Here is a 13,965-nt window from a genome sequence, read left to right as displayed (position 1 = left end):
GCGACGCTGTACCCAAAAAAATTGACGTCCTTTTTTTCCCACAAATAGAGCTTACTTTTGGTGGTATTTAATCACATCTGCGGTTTTATTTTTTGAGCTATAAACAAAAAAAGGCAGACAATTAAAAAAAAAAAAAAACATTTTTACATTCCGCTATAAAACATATCCAATAAAAACATTTTAAAAATCCAATTTCTTTATCAATTTAGGCCAATATGTATTCTGCTACATATTTTTGGTAAAAAAAAATCCCAAAGTGTATACTGATTGGTTTGTGCAAAAGATATAGCGTCTACAAACTATGGTATATATTTCTTTCTTTCTAGTAGACATAGAAGAGGCGAGTATGTGTGGCTGGTGGGATTTCCATTAAAGTATATCTAATGGCCCAAATGTTTTTTATTAGATATGAATAGAGTAGGGAAGGATAAAAAGGTCAGGATGACCTATTTGGGAGATTTCCCTTCACTTCTCTTTATGCACAAATACAGGCCTCATGCACACTGGATGTTTTTGGACGTTTTTACAGCTGCTGTTTTTGGCTTCAGATGTTTTTTTCTACAGTTAATAAATTCTCCAGCATGTTGTCCTATGTGTCCATGCACACACAGGCTGTTATCAATTGTTTTTGGCTGGGGCGTTTTTTGGCTGTAAAAGAAACCCAAAACTAGTGGCTTCTGAGAGGAATTTTTCAGCTGTAAAAACACTGTAACGTCCAAAAAAAACTAAAAATTCCCCAAAACACAGCTCACCTCAGCTGATTTTTTATGTTTTTGATCCCATTAAAAAAAAAAAAAAAAAAGCGCTTAAAATCGCTAATGCTAAGAAATGCTAAGAACGTGGAAAAATGTTGAAAATCGAATTGCAAAGCTACTGCCTTTTCTATAACATTATTATAAAGTCCAGTGCGCATGAGGCCTTTTATATTGTTATCCACAAACATTGTAAAACCCTGATATCTCTTCACATTTCCAGGTCTACATTGAACATTCTACTTTTTTGATCCTAAAAAGAGAGTGGGGGCACAAACGAATATGCTTTGGCCCTAAGTGTAGGTAATCAGTGGTTGTCCGATTGTATCCCAACAGTCAATGACAGATGCAGCTTCACTAGTCATTGTATTATATAAGTTGAGCGACCGCAAACCATTCTGATCACAATGTAGCTCTAACTGCAAGTATATGTATCAGACTTGCAGGTTGCCTCCTGATGATATTGATCAGGCTCTTCCTAGTAAGGGCGTTGTAGACCCGCACCACCACAGGACAGTCAGACTCTTCCCTGCCAACCTCCCCTTGGCTCTCTTTAGTGAGCCTCCTCCTGACCCAACTTGATCCCTGGACAATGGATCTGCAAATAGACCCCCCAAGCCTAGCTGGAAGCTCAGTGTTTTCCTCAAAGCTCTTCCAAGGATTCTGCCCCAGTCTTCTCCTGCAGGACTAGACCCAGGAACACTGCACTCTGTTGCCTAGACCTCAGACCAGGGACTTTTTTCTCAAAGAATAGGTGCTGGAACTCAGCCACGACCCCCCAAAACCCCTCCCCCACACACACACCCTCCAAATCACATCAAATAGTGGGTGTGGTCATATTTCACAAATAGTAGAAGGGTCTTAAAGGGGCATTAAATATCAGGATTGCATTACATACAGAGTGCAGAGTTCATGGGTGTTACACACAGAGTGTAGAGGGGGTGGAACTGAGTTCCACCAAGTTCTCCCTGAAACAAAAACCTGCCTCAGACTATTTATAGACTCTCCCTCCACTTTCTGGGCTCACCTTCCCAAGGATTGGCTGGAGTCCCAAAAATATTCAGGTTGCCTGTTCTGCTCTCTCTCCCATTATACTTCTGGAAGCCTTCAGAAAACAGGGGAAGTAGCAGAACAGCAGCCTGTTGCTCCACTGATTACACAGGCGCTAAACTAAATCTACCTTGCAGCCTACTCTAACTAGAATGGTGCTACATAGTTATGGGTATTAATGCTGCTTTGCATTTGTGGCTTGCTGGTCCTTTAAGTGATTCATCTTCTTCATTCTTCTCTTATCTCTAGAATCGTACACAGCACGTGTCTTCTTCACCCTTTAATCCAGATGGAAACATTCCCTGGACAGTCATCTAATGTGCCGTCAGAAGCAGTTATCTTCATTATGAAAAACTGTGAAGGGGGAACAAATTTCTTGATCTAGTTTAGAAAATGATTTGATACACTATATGATTGGAAAATCAATATGTGGATTCCGATAGAAAGAGAATGTCTGTAAAGGAAATGCTTCATCTATAAACCGTACACTGTCTGAATTCCAATCTTCCAAATGTACATCATCCTCTGGTGTTCTATAATTACAAATCCAATCTCTTGGCTTTCCATGGTTAGCCCTTCGACTGGGCTGTTCTCAACCAATATCTCAACCCATATTTCTTTGTCACTTGTATGCTCACAACTCTGTCATTGGTTGCATGGAATTTGTTCCCCAAGACAAGTGACAATATGTGAATTCTGTCAGTTTTAAGAAGGCAATTTTGTTTTTCTGTTTTTCTGTTGGAATACTTATCTATGCTTATCTCACCATAACTTTACTGTGGCCCTACCATCGGCAATTCAATGTTACTGTGTGAGCACTGGAGGAAGAGTAGAAAGAGGAAATGTTTTTTTTCTGTCTGCAGCAGATTGTGTCCCCTGCAAGGTACTAACATAATGTGCTAGTATGCATTAAGATTGACTTACCTTGAACGAAGAGCTGAGAGCTTCCATCTTTACCCGGTCTCCCTTCGAGGTACTTGGCCTCCAGCTACATGAGTGGCCGAGGGCACAATGACGTCACTCCCACATCGGTGACGTCACTGGCTGCATGCACTCTGACTATCTCCTAAACAGTGCAAGTTTAGGAGGTATTCACAGTACCTACAGGTAAGCCTTGTTATACCTGTAGGTATAAGTGGTAAAACAGAGTTTACTACCACTTTAAAGGACATTTAGGTCTTTTCCTGGAATTGCCCCGCAGCCAGGCACACAGTCACAGTCACTCCTTAGGCTCAATGAACAGTCTGGAAGTATACTTTTCTGATGCTGTATTGTAGAACTTGAACTTGGGTAGGAGTAGGGTAACTGTGGGATACTCCAGTGATCTTCAGTGGCAATTTGAGGACACTAAACTTTCTTCTTCAGAACTAGCTAGGCACACAATTTCGATCATTCTTCAAACTCAATAACCAGTTTGAGGGTATGCTTTTTCTGGATGCGAACTTGAATGGTTAGTGGGTAATTGAAGGATATTCCAGCAACCCTTAGTAACAGCTTGAAGACACTTATGCCGTGTACACACGGTCTGACTTTCTGGCTGAAAAAGTCAGACGGAATCATTTCATCGGATATTCCAATCATGTGTGGGCTTCAATGGACTTTTTTTTTTCGAAAATTCTGACGGACCTAGAAATAGAACATGTTTTAAATCTTTCTGACGGAATAAATTTCTATTGGGAAAACCGTTCGTTTGTATGCAAGGAGGAAGTATTCATCCTTATGGCGGGCAGAGACAGGCTTTTGGTGGAGCTGTGCCCTTGGATAATTGAACCTTGGCATATTTTTCCATCACTAATAATCAGCTTCAATATTACATATGTAGCGGGGTCTCTTTAAGGACTATAAAACTACTGTTCCCAGAACCCCGCTGGTTCCCAGGATGTTTGGAGTTATGCCCCAGAGATTCATGGGGGAGGGCATATAAGGAGGGGGAGAGGCCTAGTTCGCTCTCTTTGGACACCCCCCCCTCTCCTAGCAAGAGGAGGTCTGTGCTGAACTGCTGGAGGCACAAGGCCTGAAGCCTGGGCCTTGTGCTCTTTTCCAAAGAGCCCTCTGCCAGCCTGGCTGCACCTGAGAGACATTTTCTCATCCTTGCTGCAGTACACCAGAAGGATTGAAGATTCGGAGGTCGGTGGATTCCTGTTCCTAGACGAATTGGCGGAGGAAACGGACTTGGACTTGTCCGGGTGGTGAGAGCTGTTTAAAGACAGATACTTTATCTTTATTATTCGTTTGGATTACAAAGTTGTTCTTCAAGTGCACCACCGAAAGATTGCTAGCGAATATTGTTTCACTGGACTTCCATCTAGATCAGTCAGGCCTGACTGCATAGGTAGATAGTGCTGGGTGTTAGTTTACCCATGCGGGGAAGTAGCTGAAAAAGGGCAGCGCTAGAGTTGCATAGCAATACTTTATTATGCTGATTACTCTGTTTATCTTTATTACTGGTTACTGCAGGGACCTGCTTATGTGTTGCAAACCAAATGTTCGATTCATGTTATTCCTTTTATAAAACAACAAGTAAAGTCAGTTATATACTTTCAAAGATTGTCTATGAGTTTGAGTTATCCACCCACGCACACACATATTTAGAGTATAAGCGATTCAATGTGTATTGCTAGATACTAACTGTGCCAGAGTTGGTAGAGCAGATTGCCGGTGGGGGTTGGCGGAGCTGTGCTCAGGGCCCAAACCAAACTTGCGGCCCTCTTAAGTGAGGGTATCGCTATACGTGGGGGCTCGTAAATCTGGGATTTCGGAGACAGCGGTGAACACGCCAGAGGTACCGGCATGGACCCACAGGGAGTCAGAGCGTGGTGTGAAGTGGCTAAGGCCGACCCAAGTCAGTCAGTGGTCATTAGCCTCCCAGGGGAGAAATTGTGGACTGAGACCGTAGAGGAGTTAATGAAGTCAGTGTCCCCAGACCATGAACCATGGGTGATGGAGATAAAATCAGACCCAGACATCTCATATCAGTACGCGCTAGTGGAATACTGGGATGGGATGCCGGAGGCTTGCAAGCGCAACTGTGTACGGACACAAGACAACAGATCCTATAGGTTGGCGCACGCAACAAAGGAGGAGCCATCGCCAACGGGATCACCGCAGGCTGCGGCCCGTACCTCACCCGAGAGTCTCAGACCAGCACCGGCCACCCTTAGCGCAGAACTGTGTGCTGTCCTGGGGGAGATTGTGGCCCAGTGCAAGAAGGATCCCACAGATTACCCGATGTCGGGGTACAGAAAACTCCGGATGTTTTCAGGGAGGAAACCTGTACCTTCGGAAGAAGAGGGATTTGAAGAGTGGTTAGATAGCGCAACTCAGGCACTAGAGGAATGGGAAGTTCCAGAGCGCAGAAAGAAGCAGAGGATTGTGGAAAGTCTAAAGGGGCCTGCTCTAGAGGCCATACGCAACCTGAAGATGAGCAGGACAGACTGTAATGCGCAGGAGTACCTAGATGTATTACAGAATGTGTTTGGTGGGACACAGAAAATCTCTATGCTTGCTTATCAGTTAGAGCATTGCTATCAGAAGAAAGGTGAAAAACTATCAGACTACATGGGACGTTTAGATAAAATCCTGCATAGGATGATCCTAAGGAAGGGGATCAGCCCAGGGAAAGTAGATGAGGCCCGTGCTCAACAGGTACTGAGGGGAGCTCAACCCATGGATCCTATTGCATGGACACTGCGTGCCCGACAGGATGGGAAGAATCTGGAGTACACTGACCTCATCCGAATGATCAGAGAGGAAGAGGCCCTACTGGAAGAGAAAAGGGAAGAACATCTCATCGAGCCCGTCGAACAACCGGTAGCAATAGTTACACCGGCCATGACTCCCGCTAGAGATAAGGAGGTGGACACTTTGAAGTTACAGATGTCCCAGGTGATGGAGATGTTGACTGCTATGATGGCGAAAGGTCAAGGGGGAGCCGAGAAACCAAGTCCTAGGAAGGAGTTGTTTCCAGATACACCAACACCAAGCCCCACTCGAGACCGAGAAGAGATGCTATGCTACAACTGCGGGGGCAGTGGCCACTTCGCCAGTAGATGTTCCAGTCCCAAGAAGAAGAAGATAGATAACCGCCAGCTGGCGGGAAACTCCAGAGGGCCCCGGTGAGGAAGTCAACCGGGTGCCCATGCCTTTCAGTGAACTCCAAACTGAATAGAAGGAAGAGAAAGAGAGAAAACCAGACCCCTCAGAAGGAATGTCTACAAATAAGAAACAATAACATCCCTCAGCGGGTTTGTACTCCCATTACTGTGGGGAGGGTCAATGCATACCAGGCCCGAAAAAGAATAAAGTCAAAAACCAACTGGATGAAGACGGGTCCCCAGAAGAGGGTGGCCTCAACCCGGCCCTACCCAGAAGAATTGGTCGGCCCGTCCCCCACTGTCTCCATCCAGGTGGAAGGAGTCTACACGAAGGCCCTCCTGGACACTGGAGCTCAAGTGACTTTGTTGTACAGAGACTTCTATGATAGGCACTTGAGCCATTTGCCTATACAGAAGATAGAAGAGCTGGAGATATGGGGCCTGGGAGCTCAGAGTTTCCCCTACGATGGTTACCTACCCATAAAGCTGACCTTCGATCCATCTGTGGCGGGGAAAACAGAGGTGTTTGACACCCTGGCAGTTGTGTGTCCTAGACCGCCCGGGGCCAGCAAGATGTCCCTCATCATAGGGACCAATACGGATCTGGTGCGAAGACTTCTGACCCCTCTAGTGAAGACGAGAAACCATCAAGATCCCAATATCCATCCCATGCTGAAGACAGCCTACCAACGATTGGTCCTAGAGCAGAAGACCCCAGGAGAGGGGATAGGGAAGGTGTGGAGACTTGGGAGAGAAGGAGTGGTGCTGCAGCCTGGAGAGGTAGCCTGCCTCAGGGCCACGGTGAAGCTTACCTGGGAGCAGCCTGGCCCCTTTGTCATGCTGGAATCCGATCCAAGGGAGGACCACTCAGGCCTGGAAGTGATACCGGAAGTGATTCCAATCAAGGCCCTGAAGAAGGCTCGAGGAAGAGTCCCAGTGAGTGTGAGAAACCCTACGGAGAGACCCATAGAGATCCCTGCCAGGATGCTGTTGGGGCAGGTGAGTCCTGCGGCCCCAGTCAGCTGGTCAGAAGTAAAAGGAACGGGTGAAGGAGGAGATGTTTGGGAAAAACTTTCCATGGAGAACCCGGACCTACCTGGAGCCTGGAAGGAGAGAGCCAAGGCCCAGCTGACTAGATGGGAGAGGATTTTCTCAAAGGATGAGTTTGATGTGGGATGTGCCAGGAGTGCCACCCACCGAATCTGCCTCCAAGAAGACAAACCCTTCAGGGAAAGGGTTAGGCGGGTCCCTCTAGCTGATCTGGAGGATCTGAGGGAGCAGCTTGCGGAGTTGAAGAAGACTGGTGTGATTCGGGAGTCTAGAAGTCCCTATGCCTCCTCCATAGTGGTGGTCAGGAAAAAGAATGGGTCGTTGAGGCTTTGTATCGACTACAGGACTCTCAACAGGAGGACCATCCCTGACCAGTATACCACACCGAGAATAGAGGATGCCCTACAGAGTTTGTCTGGTGCCAAGTGGTTCAGTGTAATGGACCTCAAGAGTGGGTACTACCAAATCCCCATGCACCAGGAAGACCGAGAGAAGACAGCTTTCATAACCCCAGTGGGATTCTTTGAATTCAACAGAATGCCTCAGGGCCTGTCTGGAGCCCCTGCTACCTTTCATCGCCTCATGGAGAAGACCGTTGGAGACATGAACCTCATAGAAGTCCTTGTGTACTTGGACGATGTCATTGTCTTCGGGAAGACTTTGGAGGAACATGAGGCCAGGTTGGAGAAGGTGTTGAGAAGACTCAGCGAAGAGGGACTCAAGCTTTCTCCCGAGAAGTGCCGGTTTTACCAATCCTCTGTGAACTATCTGGGACACATAGTGTCTGAAAAGGGAGTGGCTACAGACCCTGAGAAGTTGGAGGCAGTTACCTCTTGGCCAAGACCGACAACAGTCACAGAGCTCAGATCTTTCCTGGGGTTCTGCTCCTATTATAGAAGATTTGTGGATGGGTTTGCCCGGATTGCCAAGCCACTAAACGAATTGCTCAAGACTGAAGGAGAAGAGGATGGCTTGGGACCTAGGAGGGCCGGTGAGTCGGTTCAAGATCAGTGGAACCCAAGGTGTGAAGAGGCTTTTTGAACCTTGAAGAGGAGCCTTACCACGGCCCCAGTCCTGGCCTATGCCGACCCCACCAGACCATATGAGCTACATGTCGATGCCAGTCATGAGGGCCTAGGCGGAGTGCTCTATCAAGAGTATGAAGAGCAGCTGCGACCAGTGGCCTATGTGAGCCGGAGCCTGACTCCCTCGGAGAAGAACTACCCCACTCATAAATTGGAGTTCTTGGCCCTCAAATGGGCAGTAGTAGACAAACTGAAGGACTATCTCTATGGGGCGGAGTTTACCGTAAAGACAGATAACAATCCTCTGACCTACCTCTTCACTACTGCAAAGTTAGATGCAACCGGACACAGATGGTTGGCTGCATTATCCAGATTCAACTTCAGTCTAAAGTACAGACCAGGGGCTGGAAATAGGGATGCAGATGCTCTGTCCCGAAGATCTCATGTCATGGTCAATGACTGGGAAGACTGGACCCAGGTAGCACCGGAAGGAGTGCGAGCACTCTGTCAGGGTGCTGAGTTTCAAGCAAGAGGGGGTTCCAGAGCAGAGGAGATAGGAGTCACCGCAGTGGGAGTCCCTCAACCCTACTGTGGGGTAACTCAACTAGCAGAGGAACTCCTGCCAAAGCTGTCCAGAAAGGAGCTGAGCTATGACCAATTGGAAGACCCCATGGGGAGATTGGTCCTTGAAGCTTTGGAGAACGAGAATCCAGAGGGACTTCGACATCACCCTTCCAAGGAGGCTCGCTTGCTGAAGAAAGAGTTGGATAAGCTACAAGTACATCAGGGAGTGGTCTACCGAAGGGGCCCCTCTGATAACTCAGAAGATAAGTGGCAGTTGTTTCTCCCAGAGAAGCACCGAGAGACGGTACTAATTGCCTTACATGACCAGCATGGCCTTCTAGGGGCGGAGAGAACTTTCCAGCTTGTCAGAAGCCGGTTCTATTGGCCCTGTATGAGGGCAGAAGTGGAGGAATATTGCCATTCTTGTGCACGATGCATCCAGAGGAAGACTCTACCCCATCAAGCTGCCCCAATGGGCCACCTACAGAGTCAGGGTCCAATGGATCTGGTGTGCATTGACTTTCTCTGCCTCAAACCCGATTTGAGTGGATTGGGAAATGTTCTGGTGGTAACCGATCATTTCACCCGTTATGCCCAGGCTTTCCCCACCAAAGACCAAAAGGCCTCCACTGTGGCCAAGGTGCTCATGGAAAAATACTTTGTCCACTATGGATTACCACAGAGAATCCACTCAGACCAAGGAAGGGACTTTGAGAGTCGTCTGATCCGGAACCTACTGGACTCATTGGGAGTAGAGAAGACCAGGACTACACCTTATCATCCACAAGGAGATGCCCAACCTGAGAGGTTTAATTGGACCTTACTAAACATGCTTGGAACTCTAGAGACAGAGAAGAAGCAACACTGGAGCCAACACATATCAGCTTTGGTGCACGCTTACAACTGCACCACAAGTGATGTGACGGGTTACTCCCCCTACCGGCTCATGTTTGGGAGAGAAGCAAGATTGCCGGTGGATCTGGCCTTTGGCATTTCCCTAGACCATGCCTCTGCTACCTCCCACAAGGGATATCTGGACCGACTTAGACACAATTTGAAAGTGGCCCATGAACGAGCTCAGGCGGCCTCGGACCAAAGGGGAGCCCGCAACAAGAGGAACTTCGATCTGAAGGTTTGAGTGCAAGACCTGCAGCCTGGGGACTGTGTACTGCTACGCAACCTGGGGATCCCTGGGAAGCACAAGCTTGCTGATAGATGGAGATCGGAGCCCTATGTCATTTGCAGAAAGCTACCTGGATTGCCTGTGTATAAGTTAAAACCAGAGGGGAAAGTGGGGCCCTTGAAGACTTGGCACAGGAATCATTTGCTCCCGCTTACTGAAGCAGTCAGAATACCTCCAGTGAGAAATCCACCAGAATCTGTTTCCATTCTGGATACCCCGGGACCTAGCACTCAGGCTCAGACCTCCCGGGTTAGAGATGGTCAAGATTCCCAACGAGGTGAAGGTGGAAGAGGAGAGCTTGAGTGGCTGTGGCCTTCATCAACTCCAGGAAATTCTGCCATAGATCTCCCACCTACTGAGGATTAGGGATGAGCTTCGTGTTCGAGTCGAACGTACGTTCGACTCGAACATTGGCTGTTCGTGCGTTCGGCGAATTCCGAACGTTTTGGCCGTTCGCGTCAAAATTCGAGTGACGCGCGCGGACCATAATGCACTGCGTTGGCGCAGTGCATTGCTGCCCGATGATTGGCCAAGCATGCACTGTGACCCCGCATGCTTGGCCAATCGCAGCGCCGGCAGCGAGGAGAGCCATGATTGGCCACAGGCATCCTGCCTGTGGCCAATCATAGCTCAGGCTGTGTAGTGCACGCCCCACACTATATAAGGCCGCCTTTGAGGCTGCCTCGTGTAGTGTGTTACTTAGCATCTGAAGCAGTGGGTGTTCTGTGTACCTTCAACACAGTACACACCAATCGTTTTTGGCTGATTTCCTATCTTGCTGCTGTGTAGTGGTTGTTGTCTGTGCCCTGACTGCAGTATACACCACTATATTCACCTCACCTATATAGCTAGTGATCTAGCTTTAACCACTTAACAACTGCCCATTGCCGATTAACGGCTTCAGGGGGGTTGTTTAACTCTGAGAGGCCGTTACTTAACGGCCTCCCAGAATTCTGCTCTCGCGTGCCCCGAGGTGTGCGCACTCGAGAGCATCCGTGACCGCCGGGTCGCATCACGGATCACGGTAAACGGCCGCTCATAGCGGCCGTTTACCACGTGATTGCTCCGTCAAATGACGGAGTGATCACTTGGAAACAAACCGGCGTCATGTTATGACGCCTGTTCCTCCCTCCCCTCTCTGTACCGATCGGTACAGCGGAGGGGAAAGAGATCGGTGTCAGCAGCGATGTGGGCTGCATCTGCAGTGCCCACATCGCTGCTCACCGAATTTAACCCCTCAATTCCCTGCCAATACTCTGCAATACCAGTGCATACTCTGCAGTACCCTGCCATTACTCTGCAGTACCCCCCATTACTCTGCAGTACCCCCCATTACTCTGCAGTACCCCCCAATACTCTGCAGTACCCGCCATTACTCTGCAGTACCCGCCATTACTCTGCAGTAACCCCCATTACTCTGCAGTACCCCCAATACTCTGCAGTACCCTGCTATTACTCTGTAGTACCCCGCCAATACCCCGCCAATACTCTGTAATACCCTGCCATAAATTGCCATACCCAGCCATACTCAGAGATACCCAGCCATACTCGGTGATACCCTGAAATACCCAGCCATAGACGCCCCCCACCCCTCACCGCCCTCCGGTGCTTCTACCAACTCGCCAGTACGATCAAAGCCAGAATCTTTTTTTTATTTTTTATTTCAGGCTTCCCAGCCTAGAGGTGAGATGTGGGGTCATATTGACCCCCCAGATTTCACTGTAAAGAGGACCTGTCACCCCATATTCCTATTACAAGGGATGTTTACATTTCTTGTAATAGGAATAAAAGTGATCAAAATATATTTATGGGGGAAAAAATGTCAAACTAAAATAAATAAAGTAAAATGAACAATAAAAAAATAAAATAAAAATTAAAGCGCCCATGTCCCCATGTGCTCGCATGTGCCACACATGTGAGGTATCGCCGAGAATGTTAGAGCGAGAGCAATAATTCTAGTCCTAGACCTCCTCTGCAACTCAAAACATGTAACCAGTAAAAAAAAAAATTAAAGTGTCGCCTATGGGGATTTTTTAAGTAGCGACGTTTCGCGCCATTCCACGGGCATGTGCAATTTTGAAGAGTGACATGTTTGATATCTATTTACTCAGCATAACTTCATCTTTCACTTTATGCAAACATTGGGCTAACAAGTGGTTAATAATAGAGCTTGCAGTCAGTAGTGTTAGGAGATAGTGCGTGCTGTCTGCGTGCTCTGTACCCAGTACATACCGCTATAATATAGGGCAGGCCCCTACTTTCAAACATCCAACTTACAAACATCTCCTACTTGCAAACGCAAGGAGACAGCAGCAAGTGAGATGAAAAAAGATGGACGACAAAACAAATTATACAGGGGTGATAACCCTTCCCTATGTTTTCCAAAAAGCTTAAAGATAGTTTTTTTGACTGGAGCTACACTTTAAAAATGTACCGGTTGAAAATGACAAACAGATTCAACTTAACACAACAAACCTACACAGTCCCTGTCTTGTTTGCACCGCCTGTATACTGCTGTTCTGAGTATATAGGGCCTGGGGGCCACACGCATTTCCTTTTTTTAATATGGGTACGGGGTTCCCCTTAATATGCGTACAAGACCCAAATAGGCTGGTAATGGGCAGGGAGGGCTACCCATGCCATGTTTCTCAATGATTTTCAACCATATTGCAGGAACCAGATATAACATTAAAACCGCAAGCAGTTTTAAATGGTGTTATTTCCGTTTAATGTCATTTTGTGCAGGGACTGTTCTAAACACGGGAAACACGTGGCACTTCACAGGCATACTACAGACACCCCCCAGGCACCATATTTAAAGGAATATTTCACTTTTTTTTTTCACTTTAATCGTCATTAAAATCAGTGCTCCCGCCAAAACGGCCGTTTTTAAAACTTTTTTTTGCAGTGACCCATGTCCCCTGAGGCAGGAGGCAGGTCCCCAAACCCTTTTTAGGACACTATCTTGCATATTAGCCGTTAAAATTAGCACTTTCCAATTCGAACGTTCGAGTCCCATAGACTTCAATGGGGTTCTAACGTTCGTACCGAACGCGGGGGTCGTTCGCAAGTTCTGGTGCGAACCGAACCGGGGGGTGTTCGGCTCATCCCTACTGAGGATACACAGGATGGGACACTGAACCCAGAAGCTACAGAGTTCATTCCATCTAGTGGTGTGCCTGAAGGCTGGGAAGATATCCCTAGCATTTACTCAGAAGAGGAAAGGACCGATGTTCCAGAACCAGTGATGCTGTCAGAGTGTGTTCCTGAAGTAGAGCCTGTGGCACCGGAGCCTGAAGTCCCAAGAGAACAGAGAGCTCGCGAGTTGTGAGGCCCCCAAGAAGCTAACCTACTCTCAAATGGGGGAGAGCTCTGAGGACTCTGTTGTGACTGCTAGAAGAAGTGCTGAACGCTCTAATCCCTCCACTGACCATTTGGTGGAGGGCAACCCCAGCTCACTCTCTGGCACAGTTAGGCAGGCCACTCATGCCAGTGTGACCTGTGGGACAGGGAATCCCACCTCAGTTCTGGTGGAAATTCCCTGTACCAACATCATACCCAGCACTTTCAAAATTGGTACAGGATATGTGTTAAAAGTTTATCTTTGGGGACCAAAGAGTTTAAGTGGGGGGAGTGTGTAGCGGGGTCTCTTTAACCACTACAATACAGGGCACTTTCACCCCCTTCCTTCCCAGCCCAATTTTCAGCTTTCAGCGCTCTAGCGCTTTCAGTGATAATTGCGCGGTCATGCTACACTGTACCCAAATGAAATTGTTATCATTTTGTTCGCACAAATAGAGCTTTATTTTGGTGTTATTTATTCACGACTCCGTTTTTTTTTTTTTGCGATATAAGCGCAAAAAAAGCGGAAATTTGGAAAAAAAACAATATTTTCTTTTTTCTATTTGAAAAGAAATCCAATAAAATCAAATTTTGTCATAAATTTAAGCCAAAATGTATTCTGCTACATGTTTTTGGTAAAAAAAATTCCGTTAAGTGTATAATAATTGGTTTGTGTGATCACGGACATATGTACGCAAATGATCATGTACATATGTGTGCAGGTGATCACGTACATATGTGTGCAGATAATCATTGGGACATGTGATTTTAGTGGGACATATGTGGGGGACATGTTTTTATTATTAGGGACATGTGTTTTTATTATTTGGGGACATGTATGTTTTGGGGACATGTGTGTTTTGGGGACATATGTGGGGACTGTGTTTGTACTGTGTGGTGTGTTG

This window comes from Lithobates pipiens, unplaced genomic scaffold (genome assembly GCF_037356315.1).
Source record: "Lithobates pipiens isolate NorthernLeopardFrog02 unplaced genomic scaffold, aLitPip1_a1.2 Scaffold_19, whole genome shotgun sequence".
Taxonomy (NCBI): Eukaryota; Metazoa; Chordata; class Amphibia; order Anura; family Ranidae; genus Lithobates; species Lithobates pipiens.
Note: the sequence above shows the minus strand (reverse complement) of the source record.